The sequence below is a fragment of the Podarcis pityusensis genome, assembly GCF_964106645.2.
Source record: "Podarcis pityusensis genome assembly, chromosome: 1".
NCBI lineage: Eukaryota > Metazoa > Chordata > Lepidosauria > Squamata > Lacertidae > Podarcis > Podarcis pityusensis.
Window position 1 is genome coordinate 125,075,564 of NC_138028.1, and position 20,693 is coordinate 125,096,256.

The 20,693-nt window shown below is 44.4% G+C and overlaps 1 long non-coding RNA gene across 2 annotated transcripts; it reads right to left on the minus strand.

Annotated features, from left to right (window-relative positions):
* Positions 1-210: 210 nt before the first annotated feature.
* LOC308458626 lies at positions 211-3,265 on the minus strand. Of its 2 annotated transcripts, XR_013977599.1 has the most exons (3): positions 3,103-3,265; positions 1,947-2,139; positions 211-697 (listed from the first exon to the last, which is right to left on the minus strand). It is a non-coding gene; the product is annotated as an uncharacterized lncRNA (long non-coding RNA). The 2 variants fall into 2 exon arrangements; XR_013977600.1 differs by lacking the exon at positions 3,103-3,265 and having other exon boundaries at positions 1,947-3,095.
* Between the last annotated feature and the right edge of the window lie 17,428 nt (positions 3,266-20,693).

The window sequence follows — 20,693 nt, forward strand, 5'->3', positions numbered from 1 at the left end:
ATCAAAATCTCTCCAGCCTTGCATGGAGAATGCAAAGGGAGCGTCTGTAGATGTTCCAACACTGGGACAGATTTAGCAGAGCAATCTGGCTGTTTTGTTCTCATCCAGAAACAAAAAGCACACACACAGAGGCTCAATTCAGTGATGATGGTGATGACAGCATCAGGAAATTAGAATTGATTGCATCTACCATAACATACTCATGATGTATTAAGGATATGTATTTGGTTATTTATTAAGAAAAGGAGGAGGAAATAAATAACACAAAGGCAGCGTTCAAAATTGACTGACAGATTGGTGGCAAGCAATGTATTTTCCTCTTCTGCTTAATTCCTGCTGCTGAAGAAGAAATCAAAGACAAGCTGACATCATCCAAGGTGATCTTTCACATAATTTTGTGTTGTTTTTTTAAAAAAATAATAATAATAGCAACCCTGAGTCATCCCAGACCAAAAAGACCTGGGCTATGAACTCCAGGTGACTGGTTTTATGTAGCAGTCCTTGGTCACATTTCTGTGGCATCCAATGTCTAGAGAGGACCCCATTGAGTAAATGGGTGTTGACAGTGTTAGGTATAAGCCCCAGCTGCTGCTGCTGCTGCTGCTGCTGCTGCTGCTGTGCTCTTCATGCGAGCATCCCAAAGTACATTGAATGTAAGAAAGAAACTCTTCTTTTCCGCTTTTTACTTATTGCATTCCTGTAAGACACAAGCACAACAAAACTCCATTGTTCATGCTTTGTTAAGGGGTGTTCATGTTGGAGAGAGATGTTTGGAAGAGAGATTCTTACTCCCTCATAGCAAGAGTTAGCACAATGGCAATTGCTCCAAGCACATTAACATGTGGTTAGATTTGCATCTGCCCCCATCCACCTTTAAACAAACATGCCCTATGATAATACTTAGGCGAGAATAAATCAGAGATGCTTAGCTTGACAAATAAATGAAAATTTTACTCCAGAGTTTCAGAAGTTACAGCAAACAATTGGCAGTAAAATAAAGTAGAAAAAAATATTACAAATGACTTTTTAAAAGAAAATAATTTGGTTTCTGTCAGGGAACTGCCATCGGAAGGAAGGGAGGTGAAAGGGCTCACACAGGTTGGGAGAGACTCAGCAGCTGAAGAGGGAACCAGTAGGGGGAGAGGAGGTGAGCTGAGGGAAAGTGAGCTGGAGGGATGGCTCAGAGACACTTCCAGCGAAAACAGTGGGGAGGTTTCAGGACCTCCTGTAGGGACACCCACTCCTCGCCGGAAACTGTCACGCAGAGAGTCCAGAAGACGTGTTTCCGTTAAGGAGCTTTTATGTTGGAAGCGATTCCGAAAGCAACCACTGTCGGAATCTGCCAGCGACTGACGGAGCCATGTTTAAGGGGCTCCGTTACAGACAGAGGTTTGCAAACTTGACCAAACTCTGAGGGACTTGGATTTTACACACAAGCAGCTCATCGTCCCATCACAGTTTCCTTATAAAAGGATCATGCGATCTTTGGGTTAGCAAAGATGAAGGCTGTAGAAATCTTCTTTTAGAGAGAATTTCCATTTGCGTGCAGCATTTGCTGAGCTGGGAGCCAAACCGTATGGCTCCTTCTTTGCTCATTCCAGGAACCGAGAGAGAAAAGAAAGCAAGGGAAGCAAAGGCTGCTGGATGCCTGCTAAGTCACACTCACTGGCAACTTGAGCTCAGGGCTCAGGTTAACCCTTTTGTTCTTGCAAGTGTGAGTAAGTAACTGTATATTACAACAGTTCACACACTGTAGTCAAAGAGTGCACACTAATTCTTGAGCTACATCCTCATATCATATGATACTGTTATTCTCATGTAACTCTCAATGAGTGTACAGTCTGTGTACACAGTGGCTTAAAGGGGCAAATCAACAAACTCACACAAACAGTTGCTCATGTGTCGAGAGAGCTTGTGACTATATTTGGTGAAACATGTGTACAAACCTCTGGAGAGCCAGTGCATCAGTGAGGACTGTGTTCAAATCTCCACTCAGCCGTTGAATTTACCCTCAGTCACATATACCACATAGAGCTGTTCTGGAGGAATAAATATGGAGTAATGCCTTAACCGAGGCTTGGGTACTTCAGCTGGCTGCTCTCTCTATGGCCCTGGAAAGTGGGCAAAAAAACAGTAGTCCTAGAGGGAAGGGCAAAATTACCACCACAGTTACAGAGAGAGACAGGGGAACTGACCAAATGCTTTGCCTCTTTGTATGCTGTCTTCTCTGCGAAGGACGCATTCCAACCCTCTTCTAGCAACATGGCCCCAAATGTTCTAGCTGGAACGCCAGCAACGTATTAGCCGCCTGATCAAAGTTATCTTTGCTAACAGCCTCCTGAAATAATTGGATGGTTGGTAAATGAATCTAGTCTTTATTTCTTTCCTTTTCCATTTACAACTCCTCAGACCCCCGTCCTATTGTTTTACCTCTTACTCGCTGCCCAATAAATTATCAGTAATGCGCTCGCATAAAACATTTATTGTCCTGAGCATCATGTGATTAGGAGTAGCTGCAAATTTCTGTCAATATAAATCTATGCACATTGATTTCTCATGAAAACAGCCCAGGACTTGTATGTCAGGACAGGGTGAAGTTAATATGTTTAACTTTTTTTAAAAAACAAAACACAAATGCTTTCTTTCTTTTTAACAAGAGCACAGACCCTCCTCACTTTGCCTAGCCGGAAAGGTCTTATGTTTTGACAATTGATGAAGTAAGCTAGTACAGTCATATCTCGGGTTACAGACGCTTCAGGTTGCGTTTTTTTGGGTTGCGGGCCTCCGAAACCCGGAAGTACCGGAACGGGTTACTTCCGGGTTTCGGCGGCTGTGCATGCGCAGAAGCTGTGGGTTGCAAACATGCATGCCGCACGTATCACGTTCGCAACCTGAGCGTCCACTGTACAAACCCCACAAACAAACAAAAACCCGGACAAATATTTTTGTCACACTCAAAAAAGGAAGGTCCTTTGTATAAGCCAAATATTTTCCAGTTGTTTTGGGCCTTAATGCATAGGTGCCAAAGAGGAAATGCACAAAGCAAAGAACTTGGTAGGAGAGGTGCTTCAACAAGAGCATTTTTTATTTAATAATTTTTACTTTTATACCGCACTTTTCCTCCAAGGAGCTCAGCGTAGCATTCATAGTCCTGCTTCTTCCCATATCTTCCTCACAACAACCTTACAGGGTAGGTAAGGCCAGGTGTGTGCTTTGCAGCAGGAGCTCACAAGAGCTTAGCTCTGGCACTTCTCAGTGGACACCATTGCCAATCTGAGAGAACAAGGGAGAAGTTTGTGGTGAGCTCTGGCACCTCTTCTTCTAGAAAAATAGCACTGGGTAAGGCTGAGATAATAGCACTGGGTAAGATGCAGGTGGCGCTGTGGTCTAAACCACAGGGCCTAGGGCTTGCCGATTGGAAGTTCGGCGGTTCGAATCCCCACGATGGGGTGCGCTCCTGTTGCTCAGTCCCTGCTCCTGCCAACCTAGCAGATCGAAAGCACGTCAACGTGCAAGTAGATAAATAGGTACCGCTCCGGCGGGAAGGTAAATGGCATTTCAATGCGCTGTTCTGGTTCACCAGAAGCAGCTCAGTCATGCTGGCCACATGACGCGGAAGCTGTACACTGGCTCCCTCAGCCAGTAAAGCGAGATGAGCGCCGCAACCCCAGAGTCATCCGCGACTGGACCTAACGGTTAGGGGTCCCTTTACCTTTAAGGCTGAGAGGCAGTGACTGGCCCAAGGTCATCCAGTGAGCTTAATGGCTAAGTGTGGATTTGAACCCTGGTCTCCCAGGTCCTAGTCTGATACTCTAACCACTACACCACATTGGCGCCACTGAAATAATTTCATAACTCACCATATTAACAAATTACAAATTGTCACAAAATAAAGTAACTCAATATGGGTAAGTGAACTGTAATACAGTCCTACCTTGGTTGTCGCACGCCTTGGTACTCAGACATATTGGCTCCCAAACGCTGCAAACCTAGAAGTGAGTGTTCAGGTTTGTGAATGTTTTTCGGAAGCCAAATGTCCGACGCAGCTTCCGACGGAGTGCAGGAAGCTCCTGCAGCCAATCGGAAGCCGTGCCTTGGTTTTCGAACCGTTTCGGGAGTCGAACGGACTTCCGAAACAGATTAAGTTAACCAAGGTACAACTGTATAACACGGGGTCAGCAAACTTTTTCAGCAGGGGCCAGTCCACTGTCTCTCAGACCTTGTGGGGGGCCGGACTATATTGGGGGGGGGGGGGATGAACGAATTCCTATGCCTCACTAATAACCCAGAAGTGCATTTTAAATAAAAGCACACATTCTACTCATGTAAAAACGTGCTGATTCCCGGACCATCCGCAGGCTGGATTTAGAAGGTGATTGGGCCGGATTCGGCCCCCGAGCCTTAGTTTGCACACCCATGGTATAACATATCAATACATGCCAGAAGAATGTAGCTCAAACTAGAGGGGGCACATTCTCTGATTCTTACACACAAATGCACACATACACAGTAACACTTTTTCTGACCTCAGTATACTAGAATACTCAATACAGCATTCCTGACTTAAAAGCTCTCAGAGCTGCAGAGTATATACTGTGTGTGTGTGTGTGTGTGTGTGTGTGTACATATTTTATATATAAGTATTTTCAAAGAATCTCTGTTAGAAGAGCACCTTAGGCAATATTTTAACTGCCTACATTGTACCTTTTGTAAAAGAAATTGGGTTTGAAATCACGTGAAAGATGACAGCAGAACAAGGTCCTTTCTGCGCCTCCTTTTCAAGTAAGCCTGGCAACAAGCTTAAGATTTTAGCAGCATTTTTGTTGTGCAGCAAAGGGGTCAAACATAGAACAACTGAACGACACAGTCTTGCTCCTCATTCGGTAAATTGGCGATATACAAAAGGAGAGTTGGTTCGTTTTCTGATTTGACTTTTGTCCCTTTGGGCTATGAGAGTTGTAAAACATATACTGGCTCCCTGTGGCCCTGCATTCCTGAGCACCCACAAATTTCGGTGCATGTTATGTACTGAAGTTCTCACCCTGGGCCAGCAGGGGGATACTGTAGATAGTTATGCAAATGAAGGATCGAAAGTGACGTTCAGTGATTGGATAGTTTGTATACAAATGAAGAATCGAAAGTGACATTCAGTGATTGGATAGTTTTAGAAAGTTGCAACAGTTACACTGTTCTGGAGCTCTATATAAGCAGGCTGACTGAGCTCCTCAGTTCAGTTCTGTTCTGGCCTTTTGAATAAACAAGAGCTGTTTGAAGAATCGCTGTGTCGTCTGATATGCTCGCCCACAACTTAACAGTGCAACTTAACAGTTGCTAAAATAGTAGAGAGTTATGGTGGTGGTTTTTCTTATGAACAGATATTAGATTATTGCATAATTTTTGAACAGTTTAAACAGGTTATCTGACACAGCAACAGCCAGTTTTCTGCTTTTCCCAAACCCAAAACACCTCAATGAGGTTAGCAATTCAAAAAAATTGTCAAGAGATCGTGATTCTACCAGAATGTCAGGGATCGGGGTGTGACAGACAGGCCTTGGGTCACCCTTCTGGAAACCCCATAGCAAATCATGGAGAAACAACCAATCAGGAGGGAGTGAAGAGTAAAAAGGTATAATTTGACAGTTTAACTGCTAGATTGGGCCTGGCTAGGGAAGTAGATGGGTGGTTAGGGGGTTGAAATTAAACCAGTTTAATTTCCTTAGGGAAAGGAAGAGATTTAAGAAAGGGGCTGGAGGCATTTTACAGGCAGGGTAAAGAGGATAGCCCATTCTCATAGGAATTGGATTTATGAGAAACAATCTTTTAGAGGAAAGTTATAAGTAAAGTTTTTAATTACATCTGTAAAAGAAGTTTTGACTGAAACAAAGTATTGTGCCTTTACAAGCAGAACCATTAAGCTTTATTCCTCAAAGAGTGCTTGTTAATAAAATTCCAGTTTTGTTTCCATTGTGCCTCATCTTTAATTTATTCCCAGTTCAACAATAACTGGTCACAGGACCCCCAAAACAACCATGAAAGTCCTTGCATATAATTAAATGCTACTCTAGAAGCCCCAAATTCATAGGGATTCCTGACAGGGAGTATCTACGTTCAAATCACACAGACTGGGTCATGTTACTTCCCACTCTTCCACCTTTTGCTCGCCTCCCCGCCAGACAGGGCCAGCTCAAAACATGTTGCTGCCTGAGGCAAATCTGCAAACTCGTCTCAACTCAATATGCCAGTTGAATTATTTTTGCATCAGAGACAGGGAATTCCACAAGCACCTCTCCTCTTCCATGGCAGTGAGAACACAACAATAATAAACACGTAACCGTTTGCTACCTTTTCATGACACCCAAAATCGGCCGCCTGAGGTCGCTGCGCCACTCTGCCTAATGATAGAGACGGCTCTGCCACACACTCTGGGAGAATGAGCAGGAGTCGGCAATCGAAAGGAGGAAGAGGTTTTCTGGAGGGGAGGGCACCAAAAACCTCTTGCCAGACCCACCCATTCACTATTGTGGGGTTCTCCTCCCCTCTCCACAACATTGGTGTGATAAAATGTGACTATCCACCCATGAGGTAGCAGCCTCATGCCTGGTCAAAAGTATTTTGTCCATCTCCTCTGACCAGAAATTGCTCTTTGAGGCTCAGGCAATAATTTTTCACTTCACTGGTCCCTTTCAAGTTACAGATGCCAGGGTTTGAATCTGGGACCTTCTGCCCTGAAAGCACGTTAAAGGTAAAGGTAAAGGGACCTCTGACCATTAGGGCCAGTTGCAGACGACTCTGGGGTTGCGGCGCTCATCTTGCTTTACTAGTCGAGGGAGCCGGTGTACAGCTTCCAGGTCATGTGGCCAGCATGACTAAGCCGCTTCTGGCGAACCAGAGCAGCGCACGGAAACGCCGTTTACCTTCCCACCAGAGCAGTACCTATTTATCTACTTACACTGGCGTGCTTTCGAACTGCTAGGTTGGCAGAAGCAGAAACCGAGCAACGGGAGCTCACCCCGTTGCAGGGATTCGAACCGCCGACCTTCTGATCGGCAAGCCCTAGGCTCTGTGGTTTAACCCACAGCGCCACCCGCTGTGGCAAATACATAAAGGTCTCATGCTCCATTTGACCAATTCCTATACAAAATTTCATACTCCATAGAACTACATGGGGTACATTTGAAAGTGAAATGAAGTGCCAAAGTCCACTGAGGGAATCAAGGATATGCTTAATAGTGTGATCCTATACATATCTACTTCGGGTTGGGGGAGTCTAATTTCTAGGGGCTTTCTCTCAAATAAGAAAATACAACAGGGACATGTGGCTCTTTTGGGGGGGGTATTATTGAGTTATTGTTTTTATTTTATATACTGTGATATTTTTATGTGAACTGCCCTGAGACCTTCAGGTATAGGGCGGTATATTATTATTATTATTATTATTATTATTATTAATAATAATAATAATAGAGGCTGAGGTCCCTTTGGGCCCCCCAACAAAATATTTGAAGGGGTGGGCCCCCACAAAGTTAAAGGGCATTGCTATTCAAATGGTGTGCATGCACCATTATCTTCTGATCGTTTATGCAGGGTGGGGCTTACCTGCCCCCCCCCAATATTATATTAAAATTGGCACCCCTGGGGGGCAGCCAGTGTAGTGCTCTCCAGGTGTTTTTTAGACTACAGCTCTCATCAGCCCCATGGTTAGCTTTAGTCCTCTGCAAGGCACCACGCTAGTGACATTAGAGATATAGGATTGAGGCCTTAGCGTCCCTCATTGGGAGTGAACCACTGCTCAGTGACAGAGAACATGTCTTGTAGGCAGATGTCCCCAGTTTCAATCCCAAACATCTCCTAGCTGAGAATCGGTATAAGAGAGATGCAGTGATCATGGTAAGGTAAAGGTAAAGGACCCCTGGACAGTTAAGTCCAGTCAAAGGCGACTATGGAATTGTGGCGCTCATCTCGCTTTCAGGCCGAGGGAGCCAGCGTTTGTCCAGACAGATTTCTGGGTTATGTGGCCAGCATGACTAAACAGCTTCTGGCACAATCAAAAACTGTGACAGAAACCAGACCGCACGGAAACACTGTTTACCTTCCAGCCGCAGCGGTACCTGTTTATCTACTTGCGCTGGCGTGCTTTCAAACTGCTAGGTTGGCAGGAGCTGGGACAGAGCAACAGGAGCTCATCCCATTGTAGGGATTCGAACCGCCGACCTTCTGATCGGCAAGCCCAAGAGGCTCAGTGGTTTAGACCACAGCGCCATAGTACTGGACGAAGATCTGGGAGACCAGCCCTGAAGTTCACTCAGTAACCTGGGCCTATCACTGTTCCTTAGCTAAACTACCTTATGGGGTTATTGTGAGGGCAAAATGAGGAGGGAGAGAACCATTCGTGCCACCTAGAGCTTCTTGGGGGAAAGGTAGAATGGAAATGTGATAAGTAAATAAATAAGTAAGATTAAATAGCTACAATCCCCTGGCTATGAAGTTAGGGGGTTAAAACAGTTGGGTTATGCACAAGAGCCTTCACACTGTAAGGGAGACAGAGCAGAAAGCAATGAGAGTGACAGCTGACAGAACGAGGAAACCATTAGCGCCAAAGGGCTATAAGGTGAAAAGGCAAAGTGAAAGTTAGACTATATCTACAGGGACATAGATCCAATCAGTCTAGAAGACTAGTGGGCAGGAAGCGCAGACAGCTGCATTCTCGGTTCTTTAGTGTCAAACAACTTCACCAAGGGAAGAAGGCAAGTGAGAGCTGGTTTTTGATGTTTTCGAGAGAATTGGGGGTACGACTGAGACCTGTGGGCGTGTATGCCCCAGTTTGTCTCTGGTCAAATGGACCTTCAGGTTTCTTTCGCACCACAAATGCTTTCAACCCTGCAGACAAAAGATGCAAGAAATGATTGTGTACACTCTAGGCCACAGCTTCATCATACCACCTCTAATTCTCAAAAAAAAAAAGGGGGGGGTGGAACATCTTGGAATGTCAATGTTATTAAACTTACTTTTTTGGTAGTTGTGTATTTATTGTTTGTTTGTTTGTTTGTTTGTTTGTTTGTTTGTTTGTTTATATGTATCAACTTGACAAATTTAAATTAAAGACACAACCAACTGTCTCCAGAATCATGTATCACACACAAATGTGTGCATTCACGTGCACACTCTATCTTCCATCTGTCTACTCCATCTTGAGCCATGTTTGGGCCTCGCCTTCTTCACATTTCCTTCCTCCTGAGAGAGAATCACATTGCTTCCATTCATCCCTTCTTTGCCACGAAGCAATTCCCAAACAAACCCAGTTCAATGCTCATGGGTCTCTGTTGGGGAATCGGGTTGTCTGAATCGGGTCAGCAAGGTTTACCTCACCTGGGCTGGTTCACTGCAGCGGAGATCCCTCTGTGGGCCTGATTACACACATGCCCGCGATTTCCGGTGTTTGTGTCTGCATAGGTGTGATTTTTGGCGTCTGTGTCTGCGCAGACACAATATCCAGCACCATGGAAGTGAGTCCCCCCGCCACGCTGTGCCGTTTTAGCGAAGCGCACGGGGACTTGCTGAGCAGGCGGCTCGGTTCAGGGGCGGCTTGTGGGCCAGTTAAACAACCCCTGTGGGCCGCTTGTGGCCCATGGGCCTTAGGTTGCTGACCCCTGGTCTGGATGAGGAGGAGTGTGGGGAGACAGCAGCTGGGAACCCCAAGGGAAACCCCAGCGGAAGAAGGCTCAGAGCCAGGGGATTGGTGGTAGGACACTGAGGAAAGGTCAGAAGGCAGGGGCGGTAACTAGTAACTATAAGGAGCTCTGGGTGTCAGAGCCCCCACAAAAATATTTGTTGTGGGTGCTCAGCACCCACAACACAGGGCCCCCGACACAACTTCTGGTGCCTCACGAAGCACTGGAAGTCACATCCGAGGCCTTGCGAGACCTCAGAGGTGCTGTCTGAGGCCTTGCGAGACCTCAGAACCCGAATTTCGGTGGCACCAAAAGTCAGGTTCTGAGGTCTCGCAAGGTCTCAGAAAGTGTCTCTGGGGCCTCACAAGACCTCGGGGATGCTTCCCAAGTTTTCGCGAGGTCTCGGAATCTGACTTCCAGTGGCACGGGAAGTCAGGTTCCAAGGCCAGGGGCATGTGCGACCTCATGATGTCACCGCACAACGTGACATCATGACATCACACGCACTGAGCACCCATTACCTGGGGGCCAAGTAGGCTCTCCTGTCAGAGGGAGAAGATTGGGAGGAGGGTCTGGATTCTGCACTACAGGGGCAAGACTAGCTGGGCAGTGTTGCTGAGCTGCATGCCGTTTCCTTGAAAAAAGAGTTAACTTCATGGACAAACTGCCTCCAGACCAGGGGCAGGCAACCTAAGGCCTGGGGGCCAGATGCGGCCCAATCACCTTCTCAATCCGGCCCATGGACGGTCCAGGAATCAGTGTGTTTTTACATGAGTAGAATGTGTGCTTTTATTTAAAATGCATCTCTGGGTTATTTGTGGGGCATAGGAATTCATTATTATTTTTCAAAATATAGACTGGCCCACCACATGGTCTGAGGGACGGTGGACCGGCCCCTGCTGAAAAAGCTTGCTGACCCCTACTCCAGACTGTCAGTGCTTAGCAGGAAAGATTCAAGCACCTACTAAGAAACCTTGGTTTGCGCAATTAAAGCAGATGAAAGCACACAGCTGATATAGCGCAACAAATCCATTTTTTAAAAAAAGAAGCAGACTTTTGTGGTTAGGAAAGCGGCATAGAAATGCATTGAAAAGTATGGTGTTAATCATAATTAACAGGAAGATGTATAACGACCTCGGGATGGATCTCGTTGCATATTTACAGCATAAGCAGTAATAAAAGATGAAAGATGTACCAGAATCGGATGTACTGTCCAAAATGAGCATTGGGATGTGATTGTTCATCTGGAGGAGGAACAGGAAAGTATGTTCACTATTCAAAATATTATTATTATTTGTTTATTACGTTGATGGTTGGGAACATTCTGCAGGCAGCCAAGGAACAAAGGACAGGCTGGAATCGCCCCGGCCTCTCTCTCCCTCTTAAAAATATGCCCACTCCTTTCTGTGCTTGCATATTTGGAAACCTAAGCATATTTTCCACGAGGTTTCTCAAGTTTGGCAGGCCCGACGAATTCCGTTGACAAGCACATTTCACAAGTTCTTGACATCTCTTTGCATTGCACCTCTTCACCCGAGACGCAGAGCTTGCGGGCTCCATCAGCACAGGAGCAGATCTGTTTGTTAAAACCTTGATCACTAAACGGCGGGGCATCTTATTTAAGCCACTAGCAGAGCAATCCTGGACATGTCTACTCAGAGCAGGGAGTCTCCTTCAGCTCAGTGGTAAAAGGTAGGGTTTCAGTTTCACATTCTTCCAAACGTATGTTCATTTCTACACATTTTCTTATCAGTTTAAGGGGGGGTGCATAAAAATTCCATATTTTCGTGCAAATTTCTCCTAACATACACATTTTTTGCATGCATTTCCCCTATTATAATATATTTTTGCATATTCTTGTCATTAATATGAGCATTTTCACAGCAGAACATATTCTTTTCTACTGTCCATTGTATAATCAGATTCTATCCAGAAGTAACTGCAAAGGTTTGTTGTTTAGTCGTTTAGTCGTATCCGACTCTTCATGACCCCATGGACTAAAGCACGCCAGGCACTCCTGTCTTCCACTGCCTCCCGCAGTTTGGTCAAACTCATGCTGGTTGCTTCAAGAACACTGTCCAACCATCTCGTCCTCTGTCGTCCCCTTCTCCTTGTGCCCTCCATCTTTCCCAACATCAGGGTCTTTTCCCGGGAGTCTTCTCTTCTCATGAGGTGGCCAAAGTATTGGAGCCTCAGCTTCAGGAAGTGTCCTTCCAGTGAGCATGCAGGGCTGATTTCCTTAAGAATGGATAGGTTTGATCTTCTTGCAGTCCATGGGACTCTCAAGAGTCTCCTCCAGCACCATAATTCAAAAGCATCAATTCTTCAGCGATCAGCCTTCTTTATGGTCCAGCTCTCACTTCAAACTGCAAAGGTAGCTGAGTTTTTATCAATAGTATCTCCCAGAGTCCTGAATGAAACTATTTAGCAGGAAGAAAATCCTCGTTATCGCATATTTTTACATGGCTGTTTATTTGTCTATAATTTAAAAAATTATATATGGATGTTTTATGATGGTCTATATTTGTAATGCCTAAGAAAGGTTTTGCGAAGTAAGTACCTGTATAAGCATTTTATGCATACGTCAGTATATGCATTTTTCGGCACACGTTCCTTAGCTAGAGATCTGCATTGCAAAATTCAAAGAAGAATGAATATCAAAGAATGGCTGGGATTTCAGTTCACTTCTTGCTTCAGAAAATGGAAGCTCACCTTTAAATGTGAACGGAATCAAATGTCTGCCCCATCCCAACGCCCAGTTTAAGTGAGTATAGGATTGCAACCAGTGTATTGTTAAAACTAAATGAAATTCGCTCCCATTCGTCATCCTTGACATATTTATTTACACTGCACATAATAATGACAATATGCAATTGCAATGTTGGCCCTGTTGAGAGCTTGAAATTATGGCAAAATAAACATGTCATTCTTTGAAAGGCTGGTATAGGAGGGGTAAGTAACTGAGCCTTGGAAATGGAAACCCCAGACTGCCAATTTGCAGCCTGCAAGCTTCTGCCTGGTGAATTTTCTGCTCTGTGAAACTCCCCCCCCCCCCTCTCTCTCCCACACACACACACACACACACACCCTAGCCTGTTTAAAGCTTCTGTTTAAGGAGAACTTCTGTTTTAAGGTTTGCACAGACGGCCCCTTGGACTTTTGCTCAGGTGCATCGAAATAGATAACAAATTGTTCCAAGCCATGCCCTAAAAATGCACTTATCTTATTTGTCCAGTCTTAAGGGGAAACTGACCCGAAAGGTTGTGACATCACAACTTTGTTGGGTCATCTCCCCCCCCCCCCCCCCCGATAGTGCTGTGGAAATAAAGGCCACCATTCCTTCTTCACCCAGGTGCGGAGAATCCATTTAATACAATTTATGGCGCTGAATTAATTTTCACGACAGGGACAATTAATCATAGGGACCAGGTACTTTTCTCCAGGACGGAGAGCCATTCCAATATTGTTTTAATACTTACCTTAACCTCTCTAGATTAGGCAGGGGAGTACGCAGTGGAAGAGTTTAACACAGATCCATACTCATAATTTTCCCCAGGCATCAACAAGAATGTGTGGCAGTCTGTGAATCATATTTTCCTAACGCTCCACAGAAAGGGAGAAGTGAGACTTGGCTTCCAGTCTCTCGCTGGAATTCAGTGGTATCTCCTGCCATCTACTGAAAGTGCAGAGGCAAGCGAATGTGGATTTTCCCCTCTCTCTTTCCTAATTCATTCATTAGCAGGATCAGTTCAATTATCATTAGATTTTGGCAAAATGTCGTGAACATCCCAATCAAGCAGAAATCCATTCTGCTTTGGTTTTGATTTATTTATTCTTTACTTTTTGTAGCTCTCATTTGCTCAGTGCTATTCCTTAATATCTTTTTTTCAAAGTTTTTATTTGTACTTTTCAAGTTTATGCATTTCATTAGTTTTACAATCAATTTAACATTTCAAAATTTGACTTCCTTTCTCCTCTTTCTGCGGTTCCTTAATTTTTTTTTATTTTAATGTCTTCTCCATATCCATATTCATTTAACTTGCTCATTTAATTATCTACTGTAAATATATACCCTCGTGAAACTGCAGGTTATTACAATAATCCTGCTAATGTTTTTATCTGTTCACAATTTATCTGTATATGTTCAATAAACCATTTCCATTCTTTTATAAAAAGTTTGCTATCTTGATTTCTGATTCTTCTGGTAAGTTTTGCCATTTCTGCATATTCCATAAGTTTTTGTATCCATTCTTCCTTTGCTGGGACTTCTGCTTCTTTCCACTTTGGGTCAGCAATATCAAAAGCAACACGATGGCCAGAAACAATTACAACATGAGAAACTTTATGGAATAATTCAAAACATCAAAACTAACAAACTGAAGTCTCTGAAAGTCCTTAAATGAATCAAGGTGCCAGACTTTACCCGGCGGAGAACAAGCTGTGAAGCTTTGTATAATCAGCAAATGTCCAATTCTGATGTCCAACTCTGAATAGTGTTTCCAGATAACAATTACTGTTTCGTTGAATTCTTCATCAGCCAATTAGTTCAACACTCGTAAGTAGAAAGATATTCATTAACTGAAAATAAAATATTCAGATGATGACCTGCACATGGATAACAACAACTTCAAACAGCGTAGAAATTATAAACTGTAACATAAAAAAGTTACATACCCAATCTTTTTCCGAATAGATATAATATACATGAGAATGAAAAATACTCTGGAACAGTGCTCATGCGATTATGTAGTCACTGTTACTAACAACATTTTTTAAAATATATATATAGCCAACCCCAGGTGATACTAATAACAAGGAGACCGAGTTTAAAGACACAGTACAAAGTAACAGCAAAGTTACTTTTATAAAAGTTATTTTGAACTTTTTATTATTTTTAGTTATTTTCAGTTCATTGTATATCTTTTCCCAATAAGCTTTAACCTTACTACAAGACCACCACACATGATAAAAAGAACCTTCTTTCTCTTTACATTTCCAACACTTATTCGTTTTAGATTTATACATTTTTGCCAGTTTCCTCGGTGTTAGATACCAATGATATATCATTTTCATATAATTGTTTCTTAAACCATAACATGCTGTAAATTTTATATCCATATTCCACAATCATTCCCATGCTTCCATATCTATATTATGACCCATATCTATTGCCCAGTGTATCACTGAGGATTTTACTTGATCATCCTTTGTCTCCCATTCCAATAAGTCCACGCAAAAAGTCCATAAGAAATTTCCAATCCTTAACAAATGTCCGTAATGATTTCCCTCTAATTCAACATATTAACTTTGCCATTTTAGACAATTCCAGTAGTCAGTCAATTCCCGCAGTGTAACTCTCAGAAATTTCAAAGGGACGTAGTTATGAGACGCACACATGATTGCTGACCCAAAGTCATGTTTTCTAAGGAGCAATTTCTACCAAAATCAAATGAAGCTTACTGCTGAGTCTGCTCCTCCAAGTAGATCCCTGTCCAGCCTTATTTTGAAAGCCTCCAAGGGATGATCATAAAGTCAATTAACAGCCGGTAGGGGCGGAACACCTTAAAATACCATGGGCACGCAAGTTGGATCCTCCTAACAGTGGGTCCATGTTGTGCTCAGCCCTGAAACTCTTCCCTAACCAGCTTGTGGGCGGGGCTTGCCCCACTCCAAGCCGGTGGTGCCACAGTTATGCCAATGGCCTTTAGCCAATCAGCAGCATGGCAAGGTTGGGGGTATCTATTTGGCAGCACGACGTAGGGACCTCCTTTTGCTTCGCGCTGCCAAACACCCGCCCACCCACCTGTTAATTAGGTCGTGTCTGGCCTTGCTTTGGACTTCGGTGGGTCGCCTGTTTTGGAATGGGGGCCAGGTGGGGATTTTTTCCAATGTGGCAGATTGGCTGTGGCCACTTGGTTTTTGCCTACCTCTTAGCAATCGTCACAACTTTGTAAGGTTGGTGGTTAGACATTGGTTTAGGGGAATCTGGGGAGGGGAGGTGCGGCCATCACCTGCCCCTCCATTTGATAGGGTATTCCGTTAAATGAATCCGGGGGTCTGGATCTCGTCCGAAGCCCAGGGAGGGGCTAGGGCCATGCCAGGACCCCTGAAAACCCTAGGGGTGAGCACCAGTCAATATACACTGACGGAGATCCCCTTGCTGGTTATTTACCCTTCCAGGCTTCCTGCAGGGTGGGGCAGGAGCCAGATATAGTTTGATACCAATGCCTAAGCCAATACCAATCACATTTGTGTATTTTAATAAAGTTGTGGCTAAAATTTGCCCATTAACATTCAAACTAAATTCTGTCTCCACTGTGTCTTTATTTCCATTCGGGATGGGTTTTGGAGCTCGAAGCACAATGAAGTTTTGCAGAACTATGTTGATGCTGACTCATGTTCAGCTTGAGCCAGACCAATTGTCACCCTGGCAGTTTGTCCTAGCAATCCACTTGCAGCCTCCAGAATTTCACTGGCTCGGTTGGAATTTCACCCACCTGGCCTGTTCCCAGATCTGGAGGATGTAAATTCAGGAACAAAAATGTGTGTTTGGTGTTTTCGTTACCAGTGCACAGGCTGTTAACAGGCTTGGAACCTTCATTGGAAAGAGTGCTTCTATTTAAGGTTTGTGCACATGGCCTCTGATCTAGATCCCCACAGATCATACAATAAAACAGCGGACCTTTGCAGAAGCTCTCTGTACATGCCCAGAGGCAATTCATTCTTGCATCGAGGAAGAAGCAGCAACAGAAAACAACAGTATTCTTGCAGATGCTGAGATACAGCCAGTCTGTTAATACCAAATATATATATGTAACAATTCATATTGTATCCTTTCTTGTTCATTTATGTATTTATTGAATTTCTACACCACCCTTCATCCTAGGATCACGAGACAATTTACAGTATAAAAACTGAAAAATACATAACATAGTAACAAACAAAAACAACAGCCCCCTTCCCCCGCCGCCTAATGGTTTAAATGGCCATCATGCATGGGAGCTTTTGAATGTTTTAGCTTCTATTTTTCTTTCTGTTTGTTCGTTTTATTTTTGAAAACTCGTCCTGCTCTTGTGCAGATCAGAGGCTTCCAGGGCTGTCTGTTACACTACAGTTTGAAAGCGGCGGGGGGGGGGAGAGAGTTCGTGGCACATTTGGCATTTACTTTTTGCAGCTTTCTCTCATGTGATCTGCATTGCTCTGTGACTCACCCAGTCTTCCACGTGGGCTGGCTTGCAACTGTCCCGAAAAACTCTCTCTGCATGCATGCCTTCAGAGTGTGGTCTCAAACCCTCCGAGTGTCCCTATTTTCCAGGGACAGTCCCGGATTTGCAGAAGCCGTACCAGTTCCTGATTTCATCCCAGGATATCTCGCTTTCCCTTAGAATGTCCCTATTAAAGAAAAGTTTGAGGGCATGGAGTTATGCGACACCCCCCCCCCAAACCAAGGAGATAAGTACAGTCAAACCTCTTCTTATGTCCGCCTCCGCTTGCGTCCATTTCACCCAACGTCCGCAGCAAACCCAGCAGTAACTGGCGGGTTTGCCACCAGTCGCACATGTGCAGGAGCAGCGATCGCCATTCGCGCATGCGCACAACGGCACCTCTCCCAGCAACCCGTTTCGACCTCCGGATGGACCTCCGGAACGGATTATGGTTGCAGGTAGAGGTTCCACTGTAACTACAATTTCTAGAAGACATTTGAAGGCAGCCCCGTAGAGGGAAGTTTTAAAATGTTTTATTATGTTTTGATATATGTTGGAAGCTGCCCAGAGTGGCTGGGGCATCCCAGTCAGATGGGCAGGTAATAATAATAATAATAATAATAATAATAATAATAATAATAGAACAGGACATCCCTATTTCCATCAAAAAAATGTTGGAGGGTATGTCATCATGCCACACTAAGGCACAGTAAGGGGGGCGGGTGGTCTGTGGTCTAAACCACTGAGCCTCTTGGGATTGCTGATCAGAAGGTTGCGGTTCGAATCCCCACGACGGGGTGAGCTCCCGTTGCTCTGTCCCAGCTCCTGCCAACCTAGCAGTTTGAAAGCACACCAGTGAAAGTAGTTAAATAGGTACCACTGCGGCAAGCAGGTAAAAGGTGTTTCTCTGAGCTCTGGCTTCCATCACCAGTCCTGCTGGCCACATGACCCGGAAAGCTGTCTGTGGACAAATGCTGGCTCCCTTGGCCTGAATGCGAGATGAGCGCTGCAACCCCATAGTCACCTATGACTGTACTTAACCGTCCAGGGGTTCTTTATCTTTACCTTTTACCTTAGACAGAACTATTAAGTGTAACTTCTTTTCTAGCCTGTTGGTGCCACTGAAAAATTAGACTCATGTCATCGCATACAACCTATAAGCACTGAGCACTCAGAGACGGCAGAAACCCATGTAGACACTTGTCAAAATTGCTAGCTGCAGTTGACTACAGTTTCTGTCAGACATGCATGCAGTGGAAAACCTGCTAGTTGACCGTTGTACAGAAGAAATGCCTTGTGTGAAATGTGTGAAGGAATGTTGGACGTGACTTTAAGAAAAACATTTCTGAATCAGCTGCACCCACATTTGGACGGAATCCTCTGCACTTGTTCATGTTTTCCCCACTGCTAAAATTTGCTCTGCGTTTAGATGTTGCTTTTGCGATAAGAGTTGGCGCAACGCGTGCCTATCGAAGTCTGCCCAGCTACACCTTGGGAGGAATTTGACCTCCTCTTTCAGGGTCAAAGAACATTAACAGTAGCAAGGGATGAGTCATATCCCATACATCCTGATATTTCGTGCTGGTTAGTGGAATGCTGTCCTAATCATATAGCTTTTTTGGGCTCGGCTGTCTCTCTCTCACACACACATACGCACACACATACACAGCCATGCAGCAGCTTACAGCCGCCAGCCCTCAGATAGTTTTGTCAATGCAAGATGCACCAAAAATTACCTAACTGCCAAATTATTGGAGTACTGCAATATATCCAAAACAATGGGAGAAATTGGAAGGATCTCAAAAGAGAAGATAGACAGAGACTGGAAGATGTTTAATGGATACTTGCAAAACCATATTGAAAAATCAGAACTCCTATTAGAGTAAACAAGTTCCGTTTTAAATACTGGAATACTAAATAAGGTGGATAACAATGTGTAATAGAAAAAGAAGCATGAAATTAGGTTAAAGGTGTGTGAAAGAAAGTAATAGAAGTGGAAAGAAATTGCAATTGAGTAGATTGGAAGTCTAACACAAAGGTGGGGTGAGGGGTGGTGGATGGTGATGGGAAAAGGAATTATCTGTGGGATTGAGTGTAGGTATGTTTGAACATTTTTAAGGACTGTATGAAATGTATGTTTGTATATTCGCAATATGTGTGTATTAATGCTGAATTATTTTAACAATAAAAACTTTTCAAAAAAAATTTACCTAACTGTGCACTACAGAAGCACCTTTGTTGCACGAAACAAGACTAGGGCAGAGCTGGAAGTGGGGTGCTTTCAGGAGCACATTTGGCAGTAGTGAAAAACTTGGCCGCTTTTGGTGATGTTGCGGGGTTTGCGGCAAAAGTGGCGTAAAAGTATGCACCCATGAAGCCACTTTCAAGTAAGGGCTGGGATCACCTATGTGACCAGGGCAGGAATCATTGCCCTCACTCTTAGTGACCTTCGCTTGCTCTCAGTGATGTCGTCGCACAGTCAAATGTGATAGGCTACATAGCATTGTGGTGTCATGTTCACTATAAGCTCTCTGATTGGTAGGGATCATACTGTGAATGAAAAAGAACCACTATTTGAAGAGGGGGTGTGGGTAGGAATGTCATTGAAGCAGCAGCAGATATGAATAAGTACAAGGGGTAAATATGAATACAGTGGTACCTCGGGTTAAGTACTTAATTTGTTCCAGAGGTCAGTACTTAACCTGAAACTGTTCTTAACCTGAAGCACCACTTTAGCTAATGGAGCCTCCTGCTGCTGCTGTGCCACCGGAGCACAATTTCTGTTCTCATCCTGAAGCAAAGTTCTTAACCTGAAGCAATATTTCTGGGTTAACGGAGTCTGTAACCTGAAGCGTATGTAACCCGAGGTACCACTGTATCTGAAGAAGCTGATGGAAGAAAAGGGCAAATAAAATGATTGAGGCGATGCAGAAACTCCCCTATGAGGAAAGGTCAGTGGCTTTAAAATTTCAGTGGGGCCTTGACAACACCCACCACCCCTTCTGTTTTTTGTCAATATTGTAGTACCCCCATAGTGCCCTCTCAGCTTGGCATCCAGTCGTGCCCCTCTAAATCCGCCTCTGGGAAAGGTTGCCAAATTCAGGGCTTTTTGGTTTAGAGAAAAGGCATGTGTGAGGTGAAATGACAGAAGAGTACAAAAGTATGCATTTTATGGAGAGAGTGGTTGGGACAGGGATCCCTCCCTCTCTCATGACACTGGAATTCGGGAACATCCAAAGCAGCTGAACGTTGGACAGACAAATGGAAGTAATTACTTAAAGGTAAAGGTAAAGGGACCCCTGACCATTAGGTCCAGTTGTGACCGACTCTGGGGTTGCGGTGCTCATCTCGCTTTATTGGCCGAGGGAGCCGGCGTACAGCTTCCGGGTCATGTGGCCAGCATGACTAAGCCCCTTCTGGCGAACCAGAGCAGCGCACGGAAACGCTGTTTACCTTCCCGCCAGAGCGGTACCTATTTATCTACTTGCACTTTGAGGTGCTTTCGAACTGCTAGGTTGGCAGGAGCAGGGACGGAACAACGGGAGCTCACCCGTCGCAGGGATTTGAACCGCCGACCTTCCGATCGGCAAGTCCTAGGCTCCGTGGTTTAACCCACAGCGCCACCCGCATCCCTAAGTAATTACTTATCCAGAGCATATTTAAACTATGGAGATCGCTCCCACACGCGGTAGAGATGACCACCAACTTGGATGGCTTTAAAAGAGGATTTGATAACTACATGTAGGATAAGGCTCTCCTTATTAGTCATGTGGACTACTAGTCATGGGAAGTGTGGCGCTGTGGTCCAAACCACTGAGCC